General features: G+C 42.4%; 1 protein-coding gene and 1 long non-coding RNA gene across 2 annotated transcripts in view; one reads left to right on the plus strand and one right to left on the minus strand.

Moving 5' to 3' along the window:
* Nucleotides 1-3,295: 3,295 nt before the first annotated feature.
* Nucleotides 3,296-19,504, minus strand: part of LOC118670931 — a 95,345-nt gene continuing 79,136 nt past the window's right edge. The window contains exon 3 of the long non-coding RNA XR_004972521.1: nt 3,296-3,666. This is a non-coding gene — a long non-coding RNA (uncharacterized LOC118670931). The remainder of the gene's footprint in view (nt 3,667-19,504) is intronic.
* Nucleotides 18,417-19,504, plus strand: part of DNAJC5B (DnaJ heat shock protein family (Hsp40) member C5 beta) — a 68,541-nt gene continuing 67,453 nt past the window's right edge. The window contains exon 1 of the mRNA XM_036338507.1: nt 18,417-19,094. The gene's annotated coding sequence lies outside the window, so the exon portion shown is untranslated. The remainder of the gene's footprint in view (nt 19,095-19,504) is intronic.

Consider the following 19,504-nt stretch of genomic DNA (forward strand, 5'->3'; position numbering starts at 1 on the left):
ATACTCATGGGTGCATTTCTGTCTCCTCCCACTAGAATTTGCAAGCTTCATGTGAGAACACCTTTATTTTCTTCACTACCAATCCTCACTCCCTGGAATGGTGCCTGATAGGTGCTCAGTAATATTTCAATGAATGAATGATTGAATGAAGAAACTTAAATATGCACTTCTAAATCTGATGCTTAAAATGATATTTCTCAATCAGTAATTCAGTTCAGCTAGGTAACTGTTATTGTTAGACTACACAAGAAATTATGAAAGGAAATAGCTTTACTTTTTAAAATTTTATTTCATTTAACAACAAACTAAGCTTATATTTATAAACATTGTGACCCAGGGGTATATTTTCTTCACCTTTATTTACCCTTTTGATCCTCGTTAATCTATTCGAAAATATGTTACTTCTTACTCAGCAATATTTTCTCCGCAGGCTAAATAAGACAGAGCATCTGCCTCCTAGATGCATATAATGAATCATAAAAGTACACACCCAGGTCAGGTATAGCAAAAGCAAAGATCTTCAAACACACTAACATTTAACCTGTAAATGGATCTTTCTAGTGGGCTTTGGACAATCTGATAGCTAAAGTACACTTATGAATTAATGTTTCTAAAGCCACCCACTAATCATTCATGAATAATTCTATTAAAAATAATTTTTTCTCATAACTAATAGGAAGTCCCAAGCCAACACCATGAGAAAGAATAAATCAAATGTGGGAATTTGTCATATCATATATTAGACACCAGATTCTAATCTTGGGATTTTTTTCTAAGCTCACAAAGTATACATGCACTTGTCATTCATGGGAGGATGATGATCAAAATGGATGTAAAAGGTTATAAACAAAGATCAGAATAATAAAGGGCAGGAGAGATGACAATGGTGATTCAGAATGTCCAGAGAAAATTGAATGGGTCATTGAACAGTGATCAGGTCCATAGGTTTTTGTTTAAGCCACACAAACAAGATTTACATTTTATTCTTTAGTTATTGAAACATAAGGCAGAATCTCCTGCTGCTCATTCTCAGGTAAGAACTGTTACTAAAGCTTCTATAGAGAAGTCCCAAGGCCTCTTCCTCTCTTATCAGAAGCTAGATATAACAAATAGAACCCTGGTCTGGAGTCAGAAAACCACCCCCTTGGCCTTAGGAAAGTCACTCAACTTCTCTGACCCTCAGTTTCCTCATCTGTTAAATAGAGATGATAATAATGTTATATCATAAGTCTTTGTAATATTAAAGGAGATAATATACATACAGAAGTCTAAGCTCCAGACTGGTGAGTTAGTAAGTACTCAATAAGTTAATGTTAATGACTACTTTACATTTTTTCTACACCCTCACTCTTTCTCTTTGCTCCCACTCTTTTCCTTTGTTTTTCCCTCACCACAGAACCCAATTGTAATGATTATTTTACAATAAATAATGTAAATATTTATTGAGCATCAATCAACCACCATTAAATAATAGTTCAGAAAAGTCAATACACATGTAAAGATTTACTAAGCAATTATCAGAAGCAACAGGCTGAGAGACGCTGTGTACTTGGTCCCTGCCCAGTGGGTAAACAATCCCGCAATGCAACCGTCTGGGGCAACACTGCCATTGAATTGCTGATGGTGGCTGACCTTCCAGGAGAGTAAAAACCTGCAATGTTGGGTCCGAGGTTCCTGGGTAAATGCTTCTAGGAGTGGGAGGTGGAAGGGGGCTCATTCCCCTGCCTCCCAGAGTCCCTGAGCTCAGGGGAGCAGGCTCTGTGAACTCTGGGGCAACGACTCTCTGAGGGTTGTTTCTGAGAAGTGGGCATGTCTAGAAGAAGGCTGTGTCCTACCAGAGATGTCCAGCTCAACTACGGCTAGACAGGGAGTTGCCAAAGCGGTTCAGAAAACCCCCTCTCTGCTCTTTCCCTGCTCTTACCTTTGTCCTGGGCAGTCTGTTCCCCACTCTTACCACACCTTTAAAATTCTACTTAGTCATTCTGAAATTCTTAAAGTTTCCCAAAGGAGCCTTGTCTTCTCTGCTTCATTTATTAATGACAGAGGAAGCAGCTGTTTAATAATTTTCTTGTATTATCTCCTATTTATCAAGGTCCACCCAGCTCAGGTGCCACCTCTGGGCAGTCTTCCTTTATCCCCATCCTTACAGGGGCCCATGTGTTCCCATGGCCTCAGTGCTTGTGGTCCTCATCAGTCAGTACATAACTGCGACAACTGCCCACTCTCCTAGAAGTGCCTTGAGAGAAGAAGCCAGGCTAAATAATCTCTGTATCCTTACCTTAACACAGTACAGTGCCCAATGCTTAGAAAGTGCTTAGCAAATGTTGGTGGAACAAATCATTAAGATTCTCCACTGTCCTAACCGGTTTGGCTCAGTGGATAGAGCGTTGGCCTGTGGGCTCAAGGGTCCCAGGTTCGATTCTGGTCAAGGGCATGTATTTTGGTTGCGGACACATCCCCAGTAGGGAGTGTGCAGGAGGCAGCTGATCGATGTTTCTCTCTCATCAATGTTTCTAACTCTCTATCCCTCTCCCTTCCTCTCTGTAAAAAATTAATAAAATATATTTTTTTAAAAAAAGAAAAAAAAGATTCTCCACTGCTAGCCTCTCTGCTCTGTAAGTACACTGTTGACTGCTCTGCCCCAAAAGTTCTTAAAATAGTGTTAAAAAGTGCACACTTTCACCTGTCTTCTTGGGTTGACTAGATTAATGCCTATTTGGCAATGGAAGTTTGTACGGAGACTTAAGTTCCTTGGAGGTAAGGGCATATATATTTTATTTTTATTTTTAGGGTCCATGTATATTTTAAAAATTCAGTAATGACTTTGACCTGTGGTTACTGCCACATCCTTTCTTTTAAAAAAAAATACTTTTATTGATTTCAGAGAGGGAGTGGGAGAGAGAGATAGAAACAATAATGATGAGAGAGAATCATTGATTGGCTGCCTCCTGCCTGCCCTGACCGGGAAATGAACTGTGACCTGGTTCATAGGTTGAAGCTCAACCACTGACCCACGCTGGCCAGGTGCCACACTCTTCTTGTATGCTGCTTATAGAGAATACAGGTACCCTGAACTACTTAGTGAAATGATATAAATTTTTTTAAATGACTAAAAATGACCACATATTATCCCACATTTTTGTCAGATGAAATAAAAGAGATATTCTGGGAGAGAAAAACACACACACACAAAATCACCCCAATGGAAAACTAACCATTGATTTATTCACATACCCCCTGCCCTTCAACAAGGGAGAACCACCTTCTTTTAAAAAGAGTGTAGACTGCCAAATGTTTCCTTTTTCTTTCCTGAAATAATATGTCCAGATGTCACATGCCACTTTGCTAGAGGCAGCAATTACAGAAGATGAGTAGATACAGAATCAGAAATTAATCCAACAAAAGAATATCCACTGGGCATTAGTGGCTGCTCCATTTGACTTCTGAGAAAGGGAGTCCTTGCTGAGTAATAGTAATGGTTTATTGAACACAAAACACTTCCTCTCAAATATGGCTCTACAATGTCCCTTAATTTTCTTCAAAATAAACTCTTCCACCTACCTTTGCTTTAGGGTGCCCTTGGCATTGATGACTGGCCTTCCATGCATGACAACAGGTAGCTCTGAGGGATTCCAAGTCTGACCTTCTTTCCAACAATATCACCACCTAGGATTTGTCAAATAAAATGGAGGAGAAAGGCTTTAAAAGCTTGAATTTTCTGGGAAAACTTCAAATAGGAGCATAAAAAACGCAATAAAAACAGAGCTGTTCAAATGCTTCTTACATCCCCTGAGGCATGTCCAAGAAAATGTCCTAAAAATCCTATATAATAAAAGCCCAACTACCGAAACAGCGGAACGATCAGAACAACAACAACCAGAATGACCATGGCCCCTCGCCCCGGCCAGCCCGGCCCCCAGCGGGGACCCCTGCCCCATCAGGGCAGGTTAGCTGGTCCCCACCTGTGCACTGGGCCTCTATCTATAATAATAAAAGGGTAATATGCTAATTAGACCGGATGTCTTCCGGACATCATTCCGGACATCCTTCCTGACAAAGCCAGGGCCTGAGGGAAGCTGGCTGGGGTCCTGGGTGCCAGAGGGAAGCCAGTGCCAGCAGCTGGGGGAAGAAAGGTCTACTCTTGCACAAATTTTCATGCATCAGGCCTCTGGTAGAAATATAAAACCCTACCCCACCACCACTCCAACCCAACCCGCCAAAGGCTCCTGAAACCACAAAATTAGATCAGTGATTCAGGCTAGCAGTTCAAAGTGTAAAGCCTCATTCACAGGTGAGGAATTCGCACCTTTCTCCCCCTTGGACTCCGAGTCTCAGAGGAGGCACGCACGGTGTGGACGCACAAATGAAAGCTCAGAGAAGTCTCTCTCCTGGGGTCCTGTGGCCATCCAGGCAGAGACAAACTGATCACCAGCCAAGCACCAGATTCTGTCCCTTCTCATCCCACAGCCTCAGCTCCAGACAGGCACTCCCCGTGGCAGGATACAAGGAGAGCCCCGTCTTGAATCTCCGCAGACACAGGAATGCTCAGGAGGCCAAGATAATAGAAACCTAAAGACCCAAAAGCTGGGGCCCATGCCGCCAAGGCCTGTTCAGCACAAGGCCAAGGAGAGCTCAGACCAAGTTCTGGTCCAATTCCTAACCCGGTCGCGAGCTGCCATCCCGGGGCTGCAGTGAGCGCTGGAGTGTGTAATCATGGGTGGCGCCCTGGAGTCACAGGGCTCACCACAACCCCTGGGCCCCAGGGGCTCTCCGCCTGCGCGCCCTTCCCCCAGGGGCTCAGCCCCAGCTGTGCCAGCAAAGCCCCTTTGCTGGGGCGGGATCGCAGTAGGAAGGCTGGGGGAGGGGTGGCCAGCCTGGGGCCTCCACTGCTGCTGCTGTTGTTTGCACACATGTAATTAGCTCTAATTATCCAGGACTTTCAGTTCGCCGACTCTGGGCCTGGGAGCTGCGCCCGGGGTGAGCCTTCTCACTAGGCCAGGAAGCTCTATCCCTGTCCACAGCACCCTGTGTCATGTGTCTGTCTTGCCCTGTGCATCTCTCTCCCTGTTCCTTGCTCCCTCATCCTGTTACTCATTGCCCATGTCTCGCTGGGCCTTTTGTCTCTGTCTCTCATCGGATCTCTGCCTGTGGAGAACACCCCTGCTGAAGAACACACACCAGCAGAATCCACCTTTTTTTTTTTTTTTTTTTAATATATTTTATTGACTTCTTACAGAGAGGAAGGGAGAGACATAGAGAGTTAGAAACATCGATGAGAGAGAAACATCGATCAGCTGCCTCCTGCACACTCCCTACTGGGTATGTGCCCGCAACCAAGGTACATGCCCTTGACCGGAATCGAACCCCGGGACCCTTGAGTCCACAGGCTGACGCTCTATCCACTGAGCCAAACCGGTGAGGGCAAATCCACCTTTTCAATAAAAAATGACAAGTGGGAAACAGAGTGAATTAAAAAGCATTAACTTAAAAACAATCCATGTGTCTGCAAATGTGTTCCAAAAGGCAGCACTTCGGCGGGGTGGCAGGGGCGGGGTGGCAGGGGCGGGGCCACACGTTCTGGAGCCTCAGATACAAAGTGCAGGGGGCTTGGCACCTCGCTGTGGACCCCTCCCACTATTGGACTGGGTTAGGAATTGGGATGGCAGGGTCTGGGGAAGGGACTTAGTCTGTACTCACCCTCGCGGACCCCCACCTGATTCCGTAGACCCTTTCCCCTGTTCTGGCATCTGCTGATCCCTCTTACTCCCCCAGTACCTCCAAACCTTCCTATGCTGACCCCAACTCTCCTTCTGCACCAGCCCTCCATCCCCACACAGATTTCACCCTCTCTCTTCCGCACCCCGCAGTCTGCTACCCCAAACTTCTTCCTGCCCTGGCCTGCACTGCCCCACCTCCATTCTTCCCTCCTGCCCCAGACCACCCAGCAGCCCTGGCTCCAGGAGAAATGGTTAGAACAAAGCTTTCCTTGGCTGGGAGAGATTCTCCAAGGAGCTGCATGAAGAAAGATGCTCCCAGTCCTGTACCTGCAATTGCTCTGTCCTGCCAGATGCCAATCAGAAATTGTGTCTCTGGAGACAGAGGGTAGCAGAAGGAGGCTGCTGTCCTTTGAAGCCCCTCATCAGGAGGAAACTGCCCCCCCTCAAAAAAAAGTTTACCCTGCTGCCTCCCTTATCACTTTCAGCAACCCTCCTTTGCCCCTTTCTCTGATCTCTGGGTCAGTTTTGACCTAATTAATGAGATTTTTATTAGGCCTGGTTTATTTCCTCCAGTCACCAGACAAGATCTATTCCATCACTGGTACACAGAATGGAGGTGGGGCCCGGCAGGGCAGGAACAAGTATGGGGTAGCAGACTGGGGGGTAGGGAAGGGAGAGGGTGAAATCTGTGTAGGGGTGGAGGGCTGGTGCAGAAGGAGAGTTGGGGTCAGCATAGGAAGGTTTGGAGGTACTGGGGTGAACACTTTTAAAAAGGGTTTTAAAAATGCTAGTTATTATGATGATGACCAGGAAACAAAAATATGCAAATCGATCAAACAGCGGAACAACCAGAGTGACTGCTCAACCAGTAACCATGAGGTGCACTGACCACCTCTCAGTCCCTCCCCCTGGCCGGCAGGCTCTGATCCCCTGATGGCGAATGGGGAACCAGGGTTGGGTGGCGGCAGGGGGCGGGGCTGGCTGTCGGCAGTCGGGGAAGATGGCCCTGATCACAGGCCAGGCCTAGGGACTGTACCCGCGCATGAATTTCGTGCACTGGGCCTCTAGTGTCATCAAAAAGAGAGAGGACATTATCACTATCAGCAAAGAAACTTCCAAAGTACAAGAAGAGCTTTGACCAGCTAGGAGGTGGTATGATTGTTGCAAAAAAAGGTATGGGCTTTGTAGTAACAGACCAGGTTTAACTCCTGCTCCATCACTTAGTAGCTGTGTAACTTTGGGCAAATCATTTAATTTTGTGAAGCCTATATTTCCAACTTTTATTTGGATTTCTGACAGCCTCATAATTTTATTGCTCATTCATTAAAGTAATTAATAAATGCTTATTTATTAAGCAGTTACTAGAAACTAGATACCATGCTGGGTACTAGAAATTCAACAATAAGGTACAACGGTTTCAAAGATTTATTTCATTGTCTAGGAGCAGAGATAGTTGAATAAATAAAATAATTGCCGTGCATTGTCATAATTGCTTTGATACTGGTAAGTTCAAGGTAGTATGAAGGAGAAAGTGATCAAGTCCACCTAGGACAATCAAGGAAGGCTTTGAAGAAGAGATAAAGTTTAGGCAGATTTAAAATGTGTTTTTACTGGTTTTTAGAGAGAGAGGAAGGAAGAGGGAAAGAGAGAAAGAGAAATCTGCTGGGCTTCCTGCACACCCCCTACTGGGGATCGAGCCCGCAACCTGGGCATATACCCTTGACCAGGAATCAAACTGGTGACCTCTTGGTGCATGGTCCATTGCTCAACCAATTGAGCCACACAGCCTGAGCTTAAGCATCATTTAAATGTTTAACAGACAAGCAGAGGTGGTGAATGGAAAGATGTGCAAAAAAACCCAAAAACAAAACCCAGAATGCTCAATGGCATGACATGGAAATTAGCTGCTTCAAGAGTTCAGACACATCAAGAGGCTTAGCGTGTCATTTTGAATGAACACGTAGACCATGGCAGTACTTCTTAAGACCCCCATCTCTTTCCCATTTCCCTCTCATCACAAACTGCTCCTCCAGTCCTCCTACCCATTCTGAAAAGGCTGCCCCCAATTTTAGCCCCCACATCTCCTGCTCCTATCTCCTTTCCACTTTCTCCTTATTCTACATCATAATGTGGATGAAAAAGAGGTCACATACTAAACCTGACTAGCTCAGGGAAGCCCATATGGCAGGCCTTACAAACTCAGAGTCCTAAGGTGACCACATAGGATGGTCTGAAATTAAAACTTCCTCACTAAAGTGAGTCCTGGCAGGTAGTCATGTCCTAGGTAGGCCACTATCTTCCTTGACAAAGGTCAATATTTACCTTAACTGAGCCTGTCCATTGTCTTTTTGCATCCAAAATAGCCCACCTTTGGAATGTTAGGGTAATTTCAGGGCATAATTTTCCACCAGAGCAGAAGACCACAGAACCCCTCATTGTTATCATTATTGTGTTGTTAACTGTTAACTATCCTATCCCCACCTATGTAAAAGAAGTATGTGCCTATTCATTTTACTTTTTATCCAATCCCAGAGATTTCCTAGCTTTGCCTTCTCCCACCTTCCTAATCTATCACCAATGGATTTCATGTAACCTCCTTACACCTCCTCCTTTAATTCTAATGTACAAAATAAGGTGCAAAACTACCATTCACTGGAGCATTTTCTCAATCAGTTGAGATGTTGCTTCCCGGGATTTGTCATCAGTTTGGCTCAAATAAACTCATAAAAATTATCTACAGGTTTGGATGTTTTCTTACGTTGACAATAAAGTCCCCAAAGATAAGTCTGGTAAGCAGGAAGAGGCTTCTCTGGAGGGTGAAGGGGGAGAAGAAATGAAACCTGCACAGTCAGGATCCTTTTAGAGGCCAGGCGGAAGGGAAAGGTTGGAAGGACTCATGTATTAATAATTTTGTTTTTGTTACAGTAGATTCAAAAGCCAGGCAGATCATCTAAATAAGTCATGTGCTCAAAGAGGGTTAGCAGAAAGTACAGATCCTTGTTCCAAGGAGTGAGATGGAAACAAAACAAGAAAAGAAGGTTCTAAGAAGTGGGTGAAACGTTGCCTAGAGAAGTTCCCTGGGCTGCAGGGAACCACTGCAGCAACTTGTATAGGTTCTGATGCTCTCTGGCACAGGAGAAACGGGTCATTAAAGGTTCTGGTAAGGCATGGGCATCGTTGGAAGAAGGTATAGAGTGAGCAGAACACAAGAGTCAGAAGCTTAGGTAGTAGGTCAAAGGAGAAAGTTAATGAAGGATTCTGATGAGACTCTGCCAGGAAGTGGAAGAGAGCCAGGTGTGTGTGATGTCCTGGAAATCAGGAGGCATTTGTCAAGGAGTGTCAAATGTCCCGTAATCATCAAATTGATAAGGAATAAAAAGTATCCATTGAATTTGGTAATTAGGAAATCACTGGTAATTTTAACAAAAGCATCTTTAGTGATAGGGGCAAAAGCAAACTGCAAAGCGCTCGTAGAAAGTACCTCTCTCAGAGCATTATGCTAAGTGAAATAAGCCAGTCAATGAAGGAAAAATACCACATGATCTCACTCATTCATGGATAATAAAGACCATTATAAACTTATGAACAAAAATAGATACAGAGGCAGAGCTGCTTCAAACAGACTGTCAAACTGCAGCGGGAAGGCAAGGAGGGTAGAGGGGCAGAAGGGGGGAATAAGAGATCAACTGAAGGACTTATATGCATGCATATAAGAATAACCAATGGACATAAGACACTGGGGGGTAGGAGAGGCCAGGGGATTGTCAAGGGTGGGGGAAAAAAGGAGACATATGTAATACCCTTTGTAATACTTTAAGCAATAAAACTAAAAAAAAAAAGAAAAAAAAAGTACCTCTCTCAGATGGGTTGTGAATATTAAATAAAGTAGTGTATTACCATATGGGAAGCACCTGACACAGTGCCAGGAACACTTTCAAAGAGGGTTTTAAAAAACGCTATTATTATGATGATGACTTGGCAAACACAGGCTGAGCCTACATTTAGTTGGCTCCCTGGCCTGACTCTTCAACCTACCACTTGGTCAAGAACTGTAGTTACTGTTCTGAGTGCTATCACTAAATTCAATGTGACCTTGAGGTCACAACCTCTAAGTGCCCTTGTTTCCTTTTTGTAAAATGACAGGCTATGCACCAAATGATTTTTTTAATAAACTCTCCCAGCTCTGATGATCTCTGGGTCAGTTTTGACCTAATTAATTAGATTTTTATTAGGCCTGGTTTATTTCCTCCAGCCACCAGACAAGATCTATTCCATTACTGGTACATTCGAAGCTGCTCCTACACAAATGGCCCTGTAATGACTGAGTGGTTTATGGTCTGAGAATGCAACCTAAGTTTAATATTAACCTGAGCAAAGCATTCCTGTTATTTTAGTCAGTAGTTATAGAGCTTCTGCTCTGTCCCAGGCTACAGGCCATGGGGAATATAAAAAAGCATTATATCTGATCCTTGCCCTGAGGGAGACATCTAAAAATCCAGATACTACTATAAGGGATTATATAATGAAGTCTAAGCACTGCAGAGTTGAAAGAAAGGGGACAATAAGAACATTTGAAGCAAGAGATGGGAAAGAAGCTAAATCTTCAGCTCTTGCTATTTGTCATGAATTCCACAATTAAATGGGTGAGATTTGGGGAGCTATCTAAAATGCTGCTTGTCTTTGTTGGCACAGATGATGGAAAAGCAGATGCTCATAACTTCAGACTTTCCTTCCTATTCTCCCTGGGGTGTTCTTGCAAGGGTGAACGGACAACAGGTGCACTACCTTGCACACATTTACACATGTGTACTTGCAGACACCATGACAATCCCCATCATCCATACATTTGGGGACTCCCCACAGGAGATTAAATTCCTTTAAGGTGAAGTTGCTGCTTCTCTTGTCCATTGCATAAATATTTATGAAATAAATCAAAGAAATCATCGCCCTCCAGGATATAGGAGAAATAAAGGAAGTTTCCTTAACTGAAACTTTCAATGGCATTAAAACCTTAAAAATCTGTGATGCTTATACTTTGGAAATTCTTTGATTTTCAATGTCAGCCCAATCTGACTCCCTGATCTCACTCTCTGCAAAATGTTGCTTAAGCCCCACTGGCAGGGCTTCTTATCCAAAGAGCCATTGACAGAATTACTGCCAAAAACTTGCTGGAGCTGGACAAAAAAAACCAGTGGGTGTGGGTAGAAGAAAAGTTATGCTTGAATGACAAGCAAACACCAGAAGAATTAATCTTACAAGCTCACCTTTGAGATCAGATAAAGACAGCTTTACTTTTTAAAGACAATATTCATTTCTATCAGTTCAATAAACTGCTCTTAGCAACACTGATAGCCATCTGTAATGGGCAGAAACAAAGAAGCCCTCTTAACAGTAAAATTTAAATTGTTTACTTATCTTACTTCAGTTTATTGCCTCTTTCATGATGGTCTTTTGCTAAATGAGTCTAAAAAAATACTTGGTGATGTGTGTAAACAAGCCAGAAATTCTCAAGACTGTGGTCTAATGAAAGCAAATAAACATGGTTTACAAAATAATTCAGTACACTGAAAGAGGCAGTGTTTGGGACATAAATTTAGATTTCTATAAACAAGAGGTTAATAATCATAAGTCAAAATTCGTAAGGATCACTATAAAGACTGAAAGTGGAAAAATATCCTCCAGATTCAGAAACATCTCCTAGTCAATTGCAAAAAATAATTCTGTCCATGAGTTATTATCATCTATATTACAACACATTTTTGCAAATGTTTATTGAGCTTCAACTATGTGTAATGAATAGTTCTTAAAACATATGCATCCAATCAATGCAATCAGACATTACACATTTATCAAGGACTGGGTAATGTAGCAACAGTTGTTTTTGCCTCTCCAGCCTCTATGTGTTGCCCCTTCTTCTGTTAAGAACACCTGAATTTGCCTTTAGGGAGCCATTCTCCCCTACTCCACACTATGTGTTTCTATGGGACTAATACCACTCTTCCAGCTGCAAGGCAATTCAGGTGATCATGACCAGCTCAATTGTCCTTTGGCCACAGTGATTGATTTAGAGATGGGCATAAATAAAGACTAAAAAGGAGATTGGTTTGGTGATATAAGCCAGACCAATGAGACTAAATTCTGTATTTTTGTTAGAAAAACTTGGGCAAGAGGATCTCTCTTCCCACTGATTGCAAGCTGTAAGGGTGATGAACTCAGACCCTGTTTAGAAGACACCAACACAGAGAATGGAGAGTGAGACCAACTCTCAATGAAGGGGCTGGGTATTTGCCCCTTGCCTCCAGATCTTCCCTCTTCTCCTCTCTACCTGCTGACTAATAATGGACTCTAGTAACCTATCTTCTCCTCTGGTTTCCAGGTGGGAGTACTGACATATCAGACACATCAGATTACTTATTTCCCAATCCCTTCCCATGGGTTCTCCTTCAGGTTGATTGTCTCTCTACTGAAGGCTACAGTTCCCGTTAGGGGACTGCTGCCACAACTCTCTGTCTTCAGGTTTCAATAACCACTCTTGCTTCGCTCCTTCATGCCTAGAGATGGTGACAGTGTCCGTCACTTGCTCTGGTACTTCAGTATCCCTTGTAATCTTCCTGAACTCTGCCCTTATCATTGTAAGTAGCCTTCTTAAAAACCTAGTTAGATGTCGTCATCCATTTCCTGCCAGGGCCCCGACAGATAAATTGACTTGAGTTCTGGATCCAGACATGTTTAAGGATAGTGATACTTCTAACTTTTCAGTTACTTGAGCCAATAAATTCCTCTTTTCCTAAAGGCTGTTTGAACTTGGTTTTCTGCCACTTACAAGAGAGTTTTAATATAGTTTGTTAGGTTCTTTTGACCACATAGGCTTGCACAAGACACTCTTAAAAAGGAAGGGGCACTATTATAAACTGAATTGGACCCCTCAAAGTCATATGTTGAAGTCCTAACCCTCCAATATCTCAAAATGTGATTATATTTGGAGATAAAGTCTTTAAAGAGGTAATTAGGTTAAAATGAGGTAATTAGCATGGAGCCTAATGCAATTTGACTGCTATCCTTATAAAAAGAGATTAGGACACAGACATGACAGTGGGGAGACATGGTGGGGACACAGGGAGAAGATGTTCAACTATGAGTCAGGAAAAACCAACCCTGCCAATACCTTGATATCAGACTTCTATCTAGCCTTTAGAATTGGGAGAAAATAAATTTCTGTTGTTTAAGCCACTTAGTCTGTGATACATTGTTGTAGGAGGTACCTATAAACTAGAACCAGGAAAGATACTGCTAGAGGCCAATGATAGTTTCCAGCCTTCTGAGCCAGCCTCATCTCTTAACTATGGCATCTGTGCCCCTGTAAATTGGTTCCATTCACCTTTATTACTCACTGGCCAGTCCTCCTATATTTCCCAATCCAAACTAATTGTCTTGGCTAACTACCATTGATACTATTGGGGTGAGACCTTTGCACCAACCCACCTCCCCGATTTCTGGCCAGCAATGGATAAGCTGCCTTTGGATCATATGCCTGGTCTGGTTCCACCAGTGGCTGTCAGGTATGGGAAACAATTACATGCTGGTTCCCTGAACAGAGTGGTGGGAGGGTCAGTTTCAGGGAGACAGAGAGGCTGGACACAGTTGGCACTTGACAAGCCCGGCATTTGGTCTCCTGGGCTGTGGCAAAATAATTACATGGAAATCTCAATACCAACACATACTGCTCAGATTTGGCTTCAATTTTTACTACTGTAGCCAATTCCTCATTTCAGCCACTCAGCACACTTTCCTGACCTTGAGTTTTATGAGAGATCCCAGAATCCTTACACGAACCACACTGTTTTGCTTGAGTAAGCTTGGTGTATTTGTTACTTGAAAGCAAAACAAAACAAAAAAAAGCCTTGATTAAAATCATTTCAATAGAGAACAGCAATTTTGTTCCAGAAAGAGGGATCTGTTTATGAGCAAACATGGCTTTTATGGACTTGTCCTAACAATGCTATCAGCTTGATGACCATGCTAGCTCCCTGCACCCCTTCATGAACAATACAAGAAACGGAAGGAATGCTGAAGAAGGTCTTCCACCTCCCAGTAGTGCTGCCAGAGAATCTTAAGGTACCTCAGGAGGTCATCCACTCCGCCTCAGATAGGAACTGTTTTCTTCTAGTTTCTGAAATCCTAAAGGAGTGAATTATTTCCAATTTCCTGACTTCTCTTTCTTTGCGTACTTCTCATACCACAGAGACAGGATCTAGTGGCTGCAGGTTTTAGAGTTCACCATTTGTGGAGCTAATATCATGTGTCTGGTAGTTTGACTACCTTTCTGTCAGTAGTCATTTCTCCGTTTGGGGAGGTCTGGCGTGAGGCAGGGGTGCGTTGGCCTGGGGCAAGGGCAATCTTGTGGGGCACTTGGGCTTTCAGGCTACTCTGCTGTCCCATAGGCCTGTCCAGCCATTTCACTTGCATCCAGGAGCCTGGAGGTATGGGAGTCTGAGTGGGCAGGGGAAGCTTGACCCTTTACTGAATTTGAATATTTGGAGGCAAAAGGGGACACACATAGAAAGCCACCTTTTATTTACTAGAGGCAACACTGAAAGATTTAAGTCAAGAGAGCCATGAGATCAAATTTTCACCCCAGAAAGAACATTCTGGGTCAATTTGAAGTAGAGTAGCTTGGAGGTGGGTAGGCTAGAGGTAGAGCCAGGCTCGAAAGCTGGTGCAGGAAGCCAAGCTAGAGGTGAGGATGACCTGAAGGAACTGGAACTGGTAGGGATGAGGAGAGGAGGGCACTGAGAAAAATGTAGGGGCTACAGGCGAGGCTAGGGCCTGCTGTCCAGTACCCCAGAAGGAGCAGTGCAAAAGTACATCTGGCTTTGATATTGAGGAATGAGGTGGGATGGTCAGGGCCAGGCCCAAGCAATTCTGCCTTCAGTTCTTCACTCTGCCCAAGGCTAGGAAAGAACTTGGAGACCTATCAGGTCATAGTAAATTCCCTAAAAAGGCAAGAGGATCATCCATCCCTCTTAGAAGAAAGTGGTGAAAGAGAACTCTCATCTGCAGCGGAGGTAGCAGGGCCAGAAGGAGAAATATCTGGAGCTGGACACAACTGGTGAAGAGCAAGACAGCAGCCCACAGGTAATGCTGAGGAGCATTCAGGAGTGAAGCTGAAAAGTCTTTGCACACCCTCAGAAATTAGGTATAGACGCACCCCAGTACCTCAGAAATTAGGTATTGACGAGATCCAGCCCTGCTGTTTTTTTTAGGGTAAGGATCTACTTAAGGGAGATGAAAGGAGGGATTAGAACTGTGAGTGGCAGCATAGTTTAAAAAAATTTCCCTAAACGTATTTGCACCCCTCCCTTCCTACTCCCCTTACATTTTAGTCACCATTCGAATGACAAATAATGAAGACCAGCCCTTTCTAAGGTGAGGTAGATTATAGTATTTGCTCTCTCTTTTCCCTCCATTGACTGGGTCTGACTGTGTGACTGGCTTTGGCCAATAAAAATGTGAGCAAAGGCTTAAATTGTGCTTGTGTGATTTGGCCTGGCCTTTTGCATTCCCACCCTCTGTCCTAAAAAGAGCCCTCTCGATCCACCTGGGCCCTGCGAGAAGGAGAGCAGAGAAGCAGAACTGAACCACCTGTAGGCTGCAGCAGAGCCACTGTGGGCAGCCTCAGGCCCATGGGCAAGATGTCTTTGTTTTATTGGTCACAGAGATTTGGTGGTGGTTTATTACACAGCATTAGTGAAGCAAAAGCTGACTAACAGGAATTTGATTCTAAAAAATGTGCTGCTATGATGGAAACTTAAAATATGTGTCCTTGGTCTTGGAACTGAATAGCAGGCAGCAAGAAAGTGGAGACTGGAAAAATGATGATCCATGCTCTCTAGTAGCAGATATTTGGTAAAATTGTCACCTGTGATAATTTGAAGACAAAAATATATGTAATAAGGTGTGATTTTGGTGATGAGATTTCAAGATAGACTGTTACCATCATGAGCTGGTTACTGATTTTGTTAGTTTTTCAGAAAACAACTGGCCTGTTTGCAGGCAGGGATGAAAGAGTAAAGAGTGATTTCAGAAATTCTGGGACTTGCAAATTTGAAAAATAGAACTGTTTCTCATTTTTAATGAAAAAAGAAGAAATGCTTAAGGCTACAAAAGCTACTGCAAACCATTGAGAATTTTTGGTATACAGCAAAAGCTCATTAATACATCTGGCAAAGTTTCCCAAGGAACTGAGGGATGACTCCGGATGGGATTTGAGGTGAGGGGTGGGTGAAGGAGAAAGTGCCAGGGCCCCTCCAAATAGTGACTGGCTCTATCTCCAAAATCAGGTTAGAGTATTTCAAACGTCACATTCACAAGAGATACTAGAAATGTTCTCCAATGAGTACAGTCCAGAATGTTATATAAACTTCAATAGTTTGTGATACTATTAAAATCCACACAACAATTATAGTCCCAAACAAGGGCCTGTAATAAACTCCGTGGAAATGAGATTAAGATATGAAATACTAATGAATATTAGAACCTCTTAGATCATTTTAATGCAGAATACACAAATCTTAATGACACCATCTCAACTATACTTTTCTGATACATATCTTGGAGGCAATTATTAAAACAGATATCCAAAACAAAAATTAACTTCTATATTTATAGAACAAGATTAAAAAATAACTTGTTTATTTTTTGAGCCATAAGTTTGCACCTTGTTAAGACAAATATAGGTAGAATCAAAACTCTTTTATTGCAAACTTATTTGAGTCCACCAACAATGGCTTAATTAATACTAATATTGATATTTATTTTTCTGATATAAACTTTATATATGTAATTTCATGCTAAGCAAGATTTTATACAGTAAATTACCAACATAACAAAATAATTCAGACTTACCCACAGAGTTTAAGGGAAACAGACCCATGTTCAATGACTGAAAACTATTTTAACAGGTTTTACTTATTTATCTGAAAGACATTTTGAAAATGACACTTATTTTTTCACTTTTCCTGGCATTAACTAAGGACAACCTTGCCACAGTCTACTTTACAAAGCTACAAGGAAGGAACACTCAACTTGATGTTCATGTGAAATATAATTACCCACTTTTCTTCCTTTACAACATGTACTCCATAGACAGGATTACAAGCCAAGAAGTACATAATACACTGCCTGTCATTAATAATAAGTATGCTCTTTAGAAATTTATTTCATAATAACACTTACTGAAACTATCCTTTGCTTGCTTTCTTGACTATTATAAATATTATAGCACTTCAACAAGTATTGCCTACTTCAAATCAAAGATAGAAATAGAAATTTATTGAATGAATGGACCAGGTACAATCATAAATAAGAATTGTAAATTTTTTAAAATAATGATTTTAATTTTTTTTTTTTTTTTTTTTTTTTTTTTGGGAGAGAGAGAGAGGAAGGGAGAGGAAGAGAGAAAAACATCAACGTGAGAGAGAAATATTGATCAGTTGCCTCTTGCATGCGCCCCAACCAGGGACAAACCTGCAACCTGGGCATGTGCCCTGACTGGGAATTGAACCTGTGACCTTCTGGTGCATAGGATCTTTCAGTGAATGGGACAACCAAGTGAGCCACACTGGCCAGGGCAGTATTATCAATTTTAACATGTATAGTTTCATCTCTGCCCATGGCCCTTAGGTGGTTACCCTGGTAGGCTCAGGGTTTCTATGCCAGGAGTATAGACAGATGTAGGGCATCCATCTTGCCCTAAAGAAATATCACATATCCTTCAAGGCTTTGCACAAAGGTTACCTGCTGAATAGTCTTTCTTGAGTCTCCCAAACATAAGTGATCTCTTCCTCCTTTAAATCCATAGAGCTAATAGTCAAAAGCACTGTACAGATGAGGAAACTGGGGAGGATTTGTATTCAGAATTTAACTCCAGAAGTGGTTAAGACTTGATTTGCATTTGAATTGTATATTGAACTCAGTTGGGAGTTCCTTCAGGTAGAGGAAAAATGCAGAGGGGAACCATTCCAAAGTGAAAGGGAAGGTAATCAGAGATAGCTTAGTAGAAATAAAAAGTTGAGAGTTCAGTGGTTTCAAGGAAACATGCTGATTACACAGATCTCATGAGGAGGGGAAACTGTTCAAACCTTGTATCTTTATGATTCCCAAGCCCAGGTAAGCCAGAAACAGCTGGTGGGTAACCAGGAGTCCAGACCCATCTGAATCTGAATTGCACATACTCTGTTTCCAGAAGTCCTGGCAATGGCATTAGGATGAGAAAAGTCACATGATAATACTGTAAACAGTCTCTGAGGCAAGGATGCAAGTAGTTTGTCTACTAGCTGTAGCTCTGAAAGAAGTCCTGAGAGCATTTGGGAGTGATGCCATGAAGGGGTTATAATGTACTATCAAGTCTGGGTACTTTGAATCCTCCTTGTCTTGCTTTGGAGGTAGGCACTGTGGCTTGAAAGAAAATGTAGTGCATTATTTTTTCCAATAGCTTGGCTTGGAAAAGGAGGAAAGAGAACTGAAAGTAGCTGTATTGGCAGAAGGGTCTGGGGTTAAAGGAGGTTTTGTATTTTTATAAATAGAAAGGACTTGAGACTGTTTTAATGCTGAGAAGAGAAAGGCTGTGGTAGAAATTAGCTAAAGTGGATGGTTAAAAGAGCAAGTTCCTTAAACTAGCAGTATTGAGTGGGGCTCAGGGCAGAAAGGGAGGTATTAGCTGAAGGAAGGCGTTAAGAGAGGGCATGGATGTGGATACATTCAGAGTGCTGTTGGGAGAGGTAGTATTTAATAACTTCAGAGTTTTTTGCAGAGGAGATAAGGCTCCCTGCTAAGAGTGAGAGGGAAATAGGAAAGAGAGAGGGCTTCAGGAGCCTGGAGAAAGTTTATAGAATGTAGAGTGGACAATGGGACATCTGCCTTGTGTTGGGGGCATAGTTGAGGTTGGAGACCATTTGTAGTAGAAGCAGTCTGAACGGTGCTGTGAGTTTCTTCAGCTGTGATAACTACTTGGGGTAAAGAAAGGGGAAACGATTTATCCAGGGCTCAGCTGTTGCTGAGAGAACTCAACAGGACAATGGAGCGAGGCATCTGAGGTGTGCCTGAGAGGGTGGCTGATAGGATGATGGCATCTTAGCTAAACAGGGGAAATTTGTATGGTCAATGGAATGCAGTCCTTTGTAAGGTTCAAAGAGCAGTGTAATAGGAAATGGTGGGTTTGGAAGGACAGAGATGGTCAGAACAACTGGAATTAAAAATTTTAGAACTGGATGATATAACAAGACCTGATGGATCTGAAGTCAGCAAAATTAAGTTGAAGAACTCTGAAATTATTGGACTGGATCACCCATAAGATCATGAAAGCCACCTGTGACAATGGTAGGCAATAAGGTGTTAAGGATGACTTTTCCTTAATTTTAAAAAAGGTTTAACTGAAGTCTAATATAGTCTACCTTTATTTTTTTTAATTGTACACTATTTTTTAAGATAAATTTTAGGTTTATAAAAAATTCAGCAAAAAGTCAGGAGTTCCCATATAATCTTTATTTTTAGCTATCTTATAATGTGTGTGGTTTAATCATATGTTTTCTCAAAGCCTTGGGAGTAAATGCCTAGCTTGACTGCATTTTGTAGCACTAAGATTGTGACTTGATTAGGATTATTGGTAATAAACTCTAATCCAGCAGTACCTAAAAATTCCTTCTCACCTCTCACTCTCATCATCAGCTTTGTCAAAAAGTACCTATCCTTTCACTCATTTCAAATGCTGTCCACTTCATGAAGCTTTC

The sequence above is a fragment of the Myotis myotis genome, unplaced genomic scaffold, assembly GCF_014108235.1.
Source record: "Myotis myotis isolate mMyoMyo1 unplaced genomic scaffold, mMyoMyo1.p scaffold_m19_p_16, whole genome shotgun sequence".
NCBI lineage: Eukaryota > Metazoa > Chordata > Mammalia > Chiroptera > Vespertilionidae > Myotis > Myotis myotis.